Genomic DNA, 12,472 nt, shown 5'->3' with positions numbered 1-12,472 from the left:
ACAGATTCTGGTGGTAGGGGACTCTGTTCTTAGAAGGACAGAGAGAGCAATCTGTAACAAAGACCTGAAGCGCCAAACTGTATGCTGTCTACCGGGCGCTCGGGTTCGGCACATCGCGGATCTGGTGGACAGATTACTGGGAGGGGCTGGGGAAGACCCGGCTGTCATGGTGCACGTTGGCAGAGGCAGATGGAGTATCCTAAAGAACTATTTTAGGGACTTAGGAGCTAAATTGAGGAAAAGGACCTCCAAGGTAGTATTCTCAGAAATACTACTGGTACCTTGAACCACATCAGAAAGGCAGAGGGAGATTAGGGAACTAAACAATAAAAAATTGATTTGTGAATAAATACCACCAAAAGATCGCTCTATTTGTGTGAACGAAATGATACAAATTTCATCTGGGTACAGTGTTGCATGACCGCGCAATTCTTATTGAAAGTGCAAGAGCGCTGAAAGCTGAAAATTGGCCTGGGAAAGAAGGGAGAGAAAGTGCCCAGTATTGAAGTGGATAATATCTATAGTATAAGCATGTCATCCCCTCTGTTAAATAACATTATGTGTCCCTGTGCCTGTGCTATATAAAAAAGATGCAAATTTCTACCTACAGTATATCAGAGTGTTTCCTTGCACTCACGTGACTCCTCGGCTCTTTCTCCTCCCAGCTGACTTCAGCAGGAGTTCTTGGCCCCTCCCACTAAGCTGTCAGCCGGGGAGAGGAGAGAGCTGAGGGGTCACGTGAGTGCCGGGAGACGCTCTGATATAGGTACAAATCAGCATCTTTTTTATACAGCACAGGCACAGGGACACATAATGTTAATTAACAGTGGGGATGGCAAGCTTATACTATAGTGGTTGTATAGTGGTTGTATGTAGTGGTTGTATGCTCACCTGTTGGCTAATTGACAGCTCCTATCTCTCCACAGTTACTCAGCTGTTGATGAAATCCTGCTCGTCAGTCCTGCCTACTTAAGCCATCCAGCCCAAAGGATCTCTGCCTTCGCCTTGGTCAACATCACAGAGCCTATCTCCTGCGTTCCTGTTTAAAGACGTGTTTTGCTGACATCCCTTCTGGCTCCAGATCCTGCTTGCTGTTTCACTACATTGATCCTTGACTACTGGCTTGGCTGACTATCCGTTCCGGTAACTGAACTTTGGCTATGTTTTGACTACGTTTGTTCTTTTTACTTTGATTATTAAACAAGCGTGATTTAATTGTACTTCTGTCTCGGTCTTATTTCATGGTTTCTGACAGTGGTTTAACAACCACTTTAACCCTAAGAAATTGTATTTATAAATATTGTGAATTTTATTTCAGTTGTTTGTATTCTTGGTTCCAATTAAAAATCCCAGGCCACTAATTCACCTTCTTGATAGGATCTTCCTATGTATCTCTTTTTCTCAGTCTTGTTAAACAGAACACAGAGTCACATTGGAGGCATCATTGCAAAGCAATAAGTTATGTTGTGGAAGGTTTACTTGTTACAGCAATATTCTGCTTGGCCTGCTTTTTCATGTACCATTTTGGGGCTTTATAGGATGTTGGATGCATGGGAAAATGCAATTATATTTCCCAACTTGAAAGGAAAAGAGGAAAATGTACATATATATATTATATATATATATATATATATATATATATATATATATATATATATATATATATATATATATATATATATATGCAAAATATTTAGCAAAATGACAAATCACATTTGAATCACGATATACAAAAGAGAACCCGTTCTCAATGGTGGAAACTTGACATTGGCAGATTTCAATTCAAGGTTCCCAACTGTAGTAATAGAGTGCATAGTGAAGTTGGCAAGGTTTTGCAAAATAATGTGTTCATCACTTAACTATTGAAGCAAACCATAAAACTTAACCCTGATAACCATAAACTTACTACTTAACCTAACTGCTGAGATTACTATTTAGTACTACCCCTACAAACCTAAGTCCTCAGAGCGGTCCTTGGTATTCTTTTAGCTATCTAACAATACCTGTGCATATAGACTGTTATACGCTCTTTATTGCTCCATCTCTTTTCATGTTTTTGTTATCTGTTTTCCTGTTGCAATTTTTCCCTCAATTCCTGCCTAGTAAGGCTGTATTCACACCTGAGCGAAGAAGCATCTTTGAGCGTTTTTCGAGGGGGGGGGGGGGGGTACGTGTTTTTATGCACAATTGTGCTGCGTTTTCATACAGCGTTTTTGAGCTTTGGCGTTTTTTTATTAGCCAATAGCGAAAACTATTAACTGTTGCATCATCTGTTGCTAGGTATTTCTGCTTTTTTAGCTTTTCCGTTTCTTTTTTTAATAATTATTATTGTATTATTATTTTTTTTCGTTAGGGTAAGGGGTTAGAGTTAAGATTAGGTTAGGGTTACGATTAGAAGTTGGAGTTAGGATTATTTATTTATTTTTTGTTAGGGTTAGGGCAGTGTTTTTCAAACTGTGTGCTGAATTGCAGGTGTGCCGTGGGATCATTCATGTTGCTCACTGGGCCCAGCGGTGGCCGTTTCGGCGCCACACCGCAAGACTCTGTGGCTCTGCCAGCATAGTGCCGACTGTCACTCACTGAGCAGGCGTGCAGGCCTCACACGGACACGGTCATCTGTGTTGCCTTGTCTGTGCGCAAATTGGTTGATGTTCGCCACCACCAGATCCCACCAATCCGGATCGCAAATACGATCAGGATGCGGCCTGGCTGCCAGCAGTGTACCAGGACAGGTACCGTGCCAGGTGCTTCCAGCCAATGAGGTACTGAGCACGGCATGCCTCAATGTGATGTCATTCCCTCCTCGAGTCCCACCCACAACAGAGTAGAGGAGCCTGCAGTGCTTGGCTGTTCCACATGATGTGTAGCTGAGAAAGTAAGATGAGAGAAGAGATGGGGACGGACGGATCAGTGTGTGATCATATCAGCAGTAAATATAAGCAACAGTCTTGTGTGATCCTCATTCCCCAATATTATATCAGCAGGAAAATATAATATATACAAAAGCAGCAATCTTGTGTGATCCCCGATATTATATATCAGTGATATATATTATTGGGGATCACACAAGACTGCTGCTTTTTTTTATATATTATATTTAATGCTGACCACAAAAATTGTTAATACTTTCAGGTGTGTCGCAAATTTTTTTAGATCTTTTTGGTGAGCCGCAAGACAAAAAAGTTTTAGAAACACTGGGTTAGGGTGTTAATATTACTATTTATAATAATAATATTAATAAATTAATAAATACATGTAAAATAAATACACAGATAAAAGTCATAAGTGAATAATAAATAAATTCAATAAATGGACATAATAATAAAAATTAAAAATAACAATAATAAATACATAATTAACCCCTAACCTTAACCCCTAACCCTTAAAAGTGAAATAAAATAAAATAATAATAAATTACTAAACACCTTAACCCTATACACAACAGACATAGATAAATAAATAAATTATATTTAGGTTTGGGTGTTTAATTATTATTATTTTATTACTATTATTAATAATAATAATAATAATGTATTTAATATTTTTAAGGTTAGTGGTTCATTAATATTTATTTATGTATTAATACATATTATTCATTTATTTTATTTATTTATGATGATTTATAGTTATTTGTATATGTATTTTACATTTTATTATTCATATATTATTACTATTTTATTTTTAAAATAATTTAATTTGAGCAGAAAATCGCGCAAAAATGTGTGACAAAATGTGCAAATGGCACATTTCCAATTATTTCTATGGGAATAAAAATGCGCCAAAACACTCAAATCTGCCCAATCCGAGCAACAACAAAAAACTCCAGAACTTTTTTGAGCTTCAGGCATTTGGCTTCGGGTGACTTGGAGTGGCGATGTGAACTCCATAGAGAATAATTGATTTTTTTCTCCTCCAGCGTTTTGGAGCTTCAAGCTACAAACCACTGAGGTGTGAATGGGGCCTTAAAGATGGTCCTCTGATCAGAAAGTGATAGAAATCTTTCTCACAGAGCCTCAAGTATCAGAAAAACTTGATAGGGGTGCAACCCTTCTCCAAAACTAACAAAAAAAAACCCAAAACATTTTGGCATTAGGTTCAATTTAACATCTGACCCATAAAGTGGACCTCAGACTGACCACCTGAACTAAACTAAGCCCTATTCTGCTACATATGCATCATCATGTTACATGTGAAGGGAAAATAACATAACAATAATTAAGATTAGGATGTTGTATTAAAAGGTTTTTGTATTGTAAACATTTTTGTTTGAATTCAATCCAACCAAGCTTTTTTCTTTTTTTTTTTTTTTTTAGCTTTGGAGAATTGTTTCAACCACGTCATGTTTTGCTGACATCCTAGGCTCTGCTGGAAGGATAAATACCTTCGGGAACCTTTTATTGGAATCCGTGACCCCGTTAAATAATGTTTGCTTTCTCTCCCAGTAGCAGCAGCAAAAGAAATAGAGGGAGAGATTTTAACTAAAGAAAGAAGACACAGACAGTAAAGATGGTCGGACAGAGGTTTTAAAGTGGTTCTAAAGACTAAACATTTTTTACCTTTAGGTAGTAATACTGCCACCTCAGCAACCCATATTTACCTCCCTCGATCCAACACTGTGTCTCTCTGTAGTGGCTCTCTCCTCTTCTCTCCACTCTCACAGGCTTTGCTGAGGCAGCAGAAGCCATTGGCTCCCACAGCTGTCAGTCAAATCCCTGTGACAGGAGTGTGTCTATGAACGCAGGCAGCGTGGCTCAGGATCCAGTCTGCAGGAAGCAAGAAGCACCGGGTGGGGGGGGACCCAAGAAGGGGTGGATTGGGGCCAATGTGTGCATTTACATTTCACAGAGAAGGTAAGTATAACATGTTTGTTATTTAAAAAAAAAATACTGATTAACAAATACATTAATGCTTCCCAATTTTATTGAAAAATATTTTGTTGCCGCATGTGTCCCTACTGGAGTGATGTATCATCACTTCCTGTACCTACAGGACATGAAGGGAGATCTCCCCTATGGACACACGGACTGAAAGAAAAACCTAAAAAGAAAAGTTTTGGCTGAATTTCAGTTTTTTTAATGCACTTTTATAAATTAAACTTAGAGACGATTATGGGGGGAAACGAGAATTGGAGGCATATATTCCAAGAGGAGAAACATTCTCTCAAAAAAGAGGCAGTTGGGGTCTATGATAAATTGGAGCTGCAGTATGGAGAGGGGTACATAAAAGTCTAAATATACCTAAAGTACTATTAAACCCAAAATCCAAAAATGTAATATATTGCAGCTTACCAATAATTTTATGTGGTGGCTGTATCAGTTTTCTTTTCTTTGGCTTTTTCCCTCTGTTTTCACTTGGTAAACTGGCCAGTAACACACCTCCTGTATAAGTGAGACACCACTCTGGAGGAATGAGCAGAGGACACACAGCTGACAGCACCATTGTCAGTCTGAGGGTGAGGGTAATATTAAGTGTAATAGCATATTTACAACAACTAAAAATTTGAAACCAAACTCCTGCTCACATTTTATAATCAGTTACAGCAAACAGTTTTTAACAAATAAATTAAAAACGGATCATTTTAATCACCCCTGCCAGTGTTAAGTGGTTTGTCTCATCCATATAAACTGATACGTTCTGCTGGAAAGTTTGTTCTGGGAAAAACATCAAATTTGCTGGCTGAATTAACAGATGAAAATAGATGAAAGAAAGCCTAAAAAAGAAACAAATTCAGCCATCATATCTTATGCCCCGTACACACAATCGGACATTCCGACATCAAAAAACATGGATTTTTTCCGACGGATGTTGGCTCAGACTTGTCTTGCATACACACGGTCACACAAATCTTGTCGGAAATTCCGAACGTCAAGAATGCGTTGATGTACAACACGTACGACGAGTCGAGAAAAAGGAAGTTCAATGGCCAGTGCGGCTCTTCTGCTTGATTCCGAGCATGCATGGAACTTTGTGCGTCGGAATTGTGTACACATGATCGGAATTTACGACAACGGATTTTGTTGTTGAAAAATTTGAGATCCAGATCTCAAATTTTGTGAGACGGAAATTCCGATGGAAAATGTCTGATGGAGCCTACACACGGTCGGAATTTCCGACAACAAGCTCCCATCGAACATTTTCCATCGGAAAATCCGACCGTGTGTACGGGGCATAAGAATTTGTAAGCTGCACTATAATAAATGTTTGCTTTTGGGTTTAATACCACTTTAACTATAAACAATGGAAATCAAAAATCATATGTCAATGCACTTACATTGCCCTTCCTTTCATTCACAAGCTCTTGGGGCTTGGTCCCTGATCTGGGTGCCCGCAGCAGTAACACAGATGCTCATTGATGTGCAATGACATGGCAAGCTCATATTGGCACAAGTGGGAGTGGTCACGATGCTGTGGCCACAATAGAGAGTGTTTGGCACTAAAACCAATTACACCAGGAGTGCATATCTTATGTGACAACACTCTGTTTGTACAAAATTACACTAAGGTAGTGTTGTAATCCTAAAAATGGAAGCTGTTACTGGCAAGATCACTCAGCACAAATGTAAATGAGCCCTAAGGCTGAGTCACACTGGTGCATGGCGATCAAGTGTGGTAAAATGTGTGTTTTGCCATGCATTGTATCACTCAGCACACTTTAACACAAAAAAGTGCACTAACATTCAACATGTGGTGCCAGCACCTCCATGCACACTGTGCAGCGAGGTTCCAGCTGAAAAAAAGCCCCAGGTAAAGCTCGTGTAGTGCCTACCCCACAATTCCAGGGGCCTTGTTGTGACCCCCAGAGACAGGGAGGGCCAACATCTCTCCTCAGGGTGCAGGTTACTAGGCATGCTGGGTGATGAACAAGATAGAAACTGGGCGCCAGTCACTTTTATGCTTAAACAAAGAGAAGTTTATTTCTCACAAACAGGAAAAATGTGGGAGAGAGGGGATAGGGCACAGGACGCCCTTATTCAAAAATAGTAACGATCAGCAGACAGGCAAACTCCTTAGACAAAATGGGTGAGATAAGGCAGACAGCAGTACAGGGAAAGAGCCTTTAAGCTGAACCAGCACATCTGCATAGTTGCCAACAGTCCCGATTTTCCCAGGACAATCCCGATTTTGGGACCCTCGTCCCGATTTAAGCTTGTCCCAATTATAATCAGGAATTTTTTGGCTAAAATTGGCAACGGTTACACAAAAATGGCCACCGCCACGGGTTTTGTTTCCCCTTGTGTTCAGTGCAGAGGAGAGGGGCAGCCAATCGGCTTCTCTCTTCAGTGTACAAATAGAAATTTCTACTGTACACTGAAGCCTATTGGCTGCAGGGATTGGTGACCCCTCCCCGCGCTCCACTGAACACAAGGAAATGTTCAGCCCTCACCTGCCGCCGCCAACCCTCCGCCCCCGTGTGTCCGACGAGCGGGGACACTGATGGAAGGACAGGGACTCTGCTGGCTGGGGACACTGATGGTCCTGGCTCCCCTCTTGCACCCCCTTTCCCATGTCACCACCATACCTGTACCCCCTCCCCCATGTCACCACCATACCTGCACCCCCCTCCCCCCATGTCACCACCATACCTGTTTCCTCCTCCCCCCATGTCACCACCATACCTGTTTCCCCCTCCCCCATGTCACCACCATACCTGTTCCCCCCTCCCCCCGTGTCACCACCATACCTGCACCACCCTCCCCCCGTGTCACTACTATACCTGCACCCCCCTCCCCCCATGTCACCACCATACCTGTTCCCCCCTCCCCCCATGTCACCACCATACCTGTCCCCCCCTCCCCCATGTCACCACCATACCTGTCCCCCCCTCCCCCGTGTCACCACCATATCTAAAGCCCCCTCCCCCCATGTCACCACCATACCTGCAACCCTCTCCCCCCATATCACCACCATACCTGCACCCCCTCCCCCCATATCACCACCATACCTGCACCCCCCTCCCCCATGTCACCACCATACCTGTTCCCCCCCTCCCCCATGTCACCACCATACCTGCACCCCCTCCCCCCATGTCACCACAATACCTGCACCCCCTCCCCCCATGTCAACACCATGCCTGCACCCCCCATGTCACCACCATACCTGCACCCCCTCCCCCATGTCACCACCATGCCTGCACCCCCCTCCCCCCATGTCACCACAATACCTGCACCCCCTCCCCCCATGTCAACACCATGCCTGCACCCCCCATGTCACCACCATACCTGCACCCCCTCCCCCATGTCACCACCATGCCGGCAACCCCCTCCCTCCATGTCACCACAATACCTGCACCCCCTCCCCCATATTAACACCATAGTTGCCAACATTGCAAAAAAAAAAATGTGGGACACTTTTTTGGCTGTAGGCGGAGCTGTACAATAATTAGGGGGCGGGGCATTCATTTGCAGGCGTGGCTTAGCAAAAAAAAGTGCGGCGCGCGCAGCGCGCCATGGCGAAAAATGGGCGTGGCTTACGTGAAAGTGGGTGTGGTTTACGGAGATGTGGGCGTGGCTTACTGGGAAAGTGGGCGTGACTTACGTGGGCGTGGTTAGAAGGTGTGGTTAGAGTCTGAGATGAATGAGGGATGGAGAGGGAAAGGGGGAGAAGGAAAGGGGGAGAGGACAGCAGCCCCAGATCCTACACAATAGAAATATGTGTATTCTAGAAAGTTTAACAATCAGCAGATAAAGATACTCCAAACGCCTGGTGTTAACGCTTCAATCATCCCGGCACCATGGTTGTTATGGTGTCAGGATGATTGAAGCGCATTATTTCTATTATTACATTGTAATATAAAATTAAATAATTCAACTCACCATAATGCCGAATCAGTGGGATCCCTGAGCGTGTCACTAGCCACGTCGCCTGCCACCAGCAGAGTCTGTCCTTGCATCAGGTGCCCCCGGCAGAGTCCGTCCTTGCATCAGGTGCCCCCGGCAGAGTCCGTCCTTGCATCAGGTGCCCCCGGCAGAGTCCGTCCTTGCATCAGGTGCCCCCGGCAGAGTCCGTCCTTGCATCAGGTGCCCCCGGCAGAGTCCGTCCTTGCATCAGGTGCCCCCGGCAGAATCCGTCCTTGCATCTGGTGCCCCCGGCAGAGTCCGTCCTTGAATCAGGTGCCCCCGGCAGAGTCCGTCCTTGCATCAGGTGCCCCCGGCAGAGTCCGTCCTTGCATCAGGTGCCCCCGGCAGAGTCCGTCCTTGCATCAGGTGCCCCCGGCAGAGTCCGTCCTTGCATCAGGTGCCCCCGGCAGAGTCTGTCCTTGCATCAGGTGCCACGGCAGAGTCTGTCCTTGCATCAGGTGCCCCCGGCAGAGTCTGTCCTTGCATCAGGTGCCCCAGCAGAGTCTGTCCTTGCATCAGGTGCCCCCGGCAGAGTCTGTATAGACCCCCTCAGTGCAGACCCCCTCAGTGCAGACCCCCTCCATCAGTGCAGATCCCCTCCATCAGTGCAGATCCCCTCCATCAGTGCAGACCCCCTACATCAGTGCAGACCCCCCTCTATTAGTGCAGACCCCCCTCAATTAGTGCAGCCCCCCTCAGTGCAGCCCCCCCTCTATTAGTGCAGCCCCCCTCAGTGCAGCCCCCCCTCTATTAGTGCAGACCCCCCCTCAATGCAGCCCCCCACCACCCCGCTCAGTGCAGGAGCGGCCGGTATTCTGCTGAGAAAGTTCCCCTCGGCAATGAAGGACCCCCTGTACTGCGCAGGCGCAGCGCTTGCGCAGTACGGGGCTGGGGAACTTTCGGCAAGACACGGCGACGGCGCCATGTCTTCTGCTTGCTTCAGTGGAGAGGGGAGGGGCCGTGCAGCTAAAGAAGCCGCTTCATTGGCTGCATGGATCGAGCCCCCTTACTCTCTCCACTTACTCAACACTAGGGGGAAGATCGAGCGGCGGCGCCGGCCATCATTTTGCTGGAGCCAGCTGCTCCAAAAACAAAAAAAACAACATTCCCGATTTTCCTTATGGAAAATCCCGATTCGAGACAGCCTCCAATCGGGAAGAGGGTCCCAAAATCTGGACTGTTGGCAACTATGTAACACCATGCCTGCACCCCCCCTCCCCCATATCACCACCATACCTGCACCCCCCTCCCCCATGTCACCACCATACCTGTTCCCCCCTCCCCCATGTCACTACCATACCTGCACCCCCTCCCCCCATGTTAACACCATGCCTGCACCCCTCTCCCACCATATCACCATCATACCTGCACCCCCTTCCCCCATGTCACCACCATGCATGCACCCCCCCTTACCCCATGTCACCACAATACCTGCACCCCCTCCCCCATGTCAACACCATGGCTACACCCCCCATGTCACCACCATACCTGCACCCCCTCCCCCCATGTCACCACCATGCCTGCACCCCCCTCCCTCCATGTCACCACAATACCTGCACCCCCTCCCCCCATGTTAACACCATGCCTGCACTCCCCTCCCCCCATGTCATGACAATACTTGCACCTCCCTCCCCCATGTCAAAACCATGCCTGCACCCCCCTCCCCCATGTCACCACAATACCCGCACCCCCTCCCCCATGTCAACCCCATGCCTGCACCCGCCTCCCCCCATGTCGACATCATGCCTGCATCCCCCCTCCCATGTCAACACCATGCCTGTACCCCCTCCCCCAAGTCACCACCATGCCTGCACCCCCTCCCCCAAGTCACCACCATGCCTGCACCCCCTCCCGCCTAGTCACCACCATGCCTGCACCCCCCAAGTCACCATCATGCCTGCACCCCCAAATCACCACCATGCCTCCACCCTTCCCCAAGTCAGCCTGTAACACCCCAAGTCACCATGCCTCCACCCACACACCTCTCCCCGCTTGTCACCACTCTTGGGGAGATGTAGCTAGACTGCAGCCAACACTCTGTCTGCAGCCAACACTCCGTCTGCAGCCAACACTCCGCTGGGGGCACTGATTTGAGGCACTCTGCTGGGGGCACTGATTTAAGAGGCACTCTGCTGGGGACACCTGATGTAAGAGGCACTCCGCTGGGGACACTGACCGCTGGAGACACATGATGTAAGAGGCACTCCTCTGGGGACACCTGATGTAAGAGGCACTCCGCTGGGGACACCTGATGTAACAGCCAATCCGTTGGGGACACCTGATGTAAGAGGCACTCTGCTGGGGACACCTGATGTAAGAGGCACTCTGCTGGGGACACCTGATGTAAGAGGTACTGTACTGCGGACACCTGATGTAAGAGGCACTACGCTGGGGACACCTGATGTAAGAGGTACTGTACTGGGGACACCTGATGTAAGGAGGCACTCCTGCTGGGAATGCCTGATAGAAGGAGGCACTCCACTGGGGACACCTGATGTAAGGACGGACTCTGCTGGGGGCACCTGATGCAAGGACGGACTCTGCTGGGGGCACCTGATGGCATCTGGTGGCAGGCGACGTGGCAGGTGACAAGCTCAGGGGTCCCACTGATTCTGGATTATGGTGAGTTGAATGATTTCATTCTATATTACAATGTAATAATAGTAATAATGTGCTTCAATCATCCTGACACCACAACAACCATGGTGCCGTGATGATTGAAGCGCTAACACCAGGTGTTTGGAGTATCTTTATCTGCTGATTTGTTAAACTCTGGAATACACATTTCTATTGTAGGGTAGGATCTGGGCCTGCTGTCCCTCCATCCCTCTTTCCTTCCTTCTCTCTCCTTCTTTCTCTTTCCCTCCCTCTTTTCCCCTTTCTTTCTCCATCTCTCATTCATCTCAGACTCTAACCACACCCCCATTTGAACCTCGCCCATATAAGCCACACCCACTAATTTATGTAAACCACACCCATCTTTCAGCGTGCGCGCTGCATTTTTCTTTTTACTATGTCATGCCTACAAATGCATGCCCCACCCCCTAATTATAATAAGACTACAGCCAAAAAAGTGTCCCTATAAATTTTTTTACAATGTTGGCAACTATGCATCTGTACTTTGTAGAATAGGCTGTCTCCTATAGTAACTGAACTTTATTCACTGCATTATACTGAATTCTTTTCGATGAGTTCTCTCTTGAAGCTCTCCCAGCCACATCATGGATCCCCGGTCCATGAAGAAAATTCACCTTTGGTGTTTCCAGATATTGAGCAGGCTTTTTCAGCAGAATCTTGAATACGCAGATAGGCCTCGGATAAGCCTAGCAGCCAGGAGACCACCTGGATAGGCTTCTGGCTTAGCAGCCTGGAGCTGTTTCACGCACATCCTACCCAGACCGCAGCCTGGGCGGGGAAGACCCTGATCACCTGACTCCTTCCAAATAAATACCTCCTTCCAGCATTCATAGCAGGGAATGTGATTGGTTGAGAAAGGTATGTTTATTCATAACCTGAACTTACTGTAGCTCATCATATTAATGTCAAAGGCAACAGCTCAACCTACTGACAAAAAGGAGAAGCCACAGCTAAAACAGGATTAGAAGGAAGCCATTTGACCACTAAAACTTCAAATT

Source organism: Aquarana catesbeiana, linkage group LG06 (assembly GCF_042186555.1).
Source record: "Aquarana catesbeiana isolate 2022-GZ linkage group LG06, ASM4218655v1, whole genome shotgun sequence".
NCBI classification, from domain to species: Eukaryota; Metazoa; Chordata; class Amphibia; order Anura; family Ranidae; genus Aquarana; species Aquarana catesbeiana.
This window is presented reverse-complemented; position numbering follows the sequence as displayed.